Source organism: Dipodomys spectabilis, unplaced genomic scaffold (genome assembly GCF_019054845.1).
Source record: "Dipodomys spectabilis isolate Male_0828 unplaced genomic scaffold, ASM1905484v1 ptg000421l, whole genome shotgun sequence".
In the NCBI taxonomy this organism is placed as follows: domain Eukaryota; kingdom Metazoa; phylum Chordata; class Mammalia; order Rodentia; family Heteromyidae; genus Dipodomys; species Dipodomys spectabilis.
In genome coordinates, this window is record NW_024871098.1 from 4234703 (window position 1) to 4235665 (window position 963).

Genomic DNA, 963 nt, shown 5'->3' on the forward strand with positions numbered 1-963 from the left:
TTGATAAAATACCTTCTAGTCTAAACGATTCTGTCTTAACTGTTCATTTCTCTATAATCCCTCTTAACTAAGATTAGTTTTGTTCCAAAAAGGAAATCTATGCTGTCAGGGTAAGATATTCTGGTTGGTCTGTTGCTACATGGAAGAAGAGTGAAGGGTCAGGTAGACATTTGTGCCAGTAAGACCTCATTTAGGAAATTTTAAGCTGCAGAGGTTTAGAAGTAGCTCTTAAGCAAGGCTTATTTTGAATCCATTAGCTCCACAAAGCTAACTCAGTTGATAAATAAGTACTTGAAAAGCCATCACCTTTGGATCTAGCTATAAAGGCTTCAAAGTATGATCAAATTTAATTGAAAAAGACTTAAAATAGTCATTGCAAAAAAAAAATTGCAAATGTGAGCAATCGACCAAACAATGTAAGTTTTCCAATATACACAGAATTTTAGAGAATTAAGATCAATAGCATTTTGGGAACAATAAGTTTTCCTGGTTACAAACAGTCAACCAAGGATATATGCCTTTATAAAGACTGCATCATTAACTATGTAAATTTACAGGATATGACATGCTTCAGCAGCACGTTTACCCAAATTACAACAATACAGAGATTAACATGGCACTTGTACAAGGATGATATGAAAATTTGTGAAGTATGCCATATTTTTCATTCTTCAGATGCAAGAAATGAAAAACAGTTATTAAAAATGATTACAAAAATAAAAATGTAACAATACATGTAATTAATTGAACTAAAAGTTAGTTTGACATCAGTGTATTAAATCCTCACCTTAGAAAGGCCTTTACATAGCATAATCTTTACAAAACGTTTGAAATTAGATAACATCGTCATTTTATTCCAAAGAAATAACATACTATAAGGACCTAGGAAAAAAGGGAATGTTAAACTGTTTCTATATGGAATGCTATCTGAAATAACACATTTAAAAATGAACCTATATATTA

General features: G+C 30.9%; 1 pseudogene; it reads left to right on the forward strand.

Moving 5' to 3' along the window:
- The first annotated feature begins 565 nt into the window (after positions 1 to 565).
- LOC122097295 lies at positions 566 to 665 on the forward strand (annotated as a pseudogene).
- Positions 666 to 963: the final 298 nt, after the last annotated feature.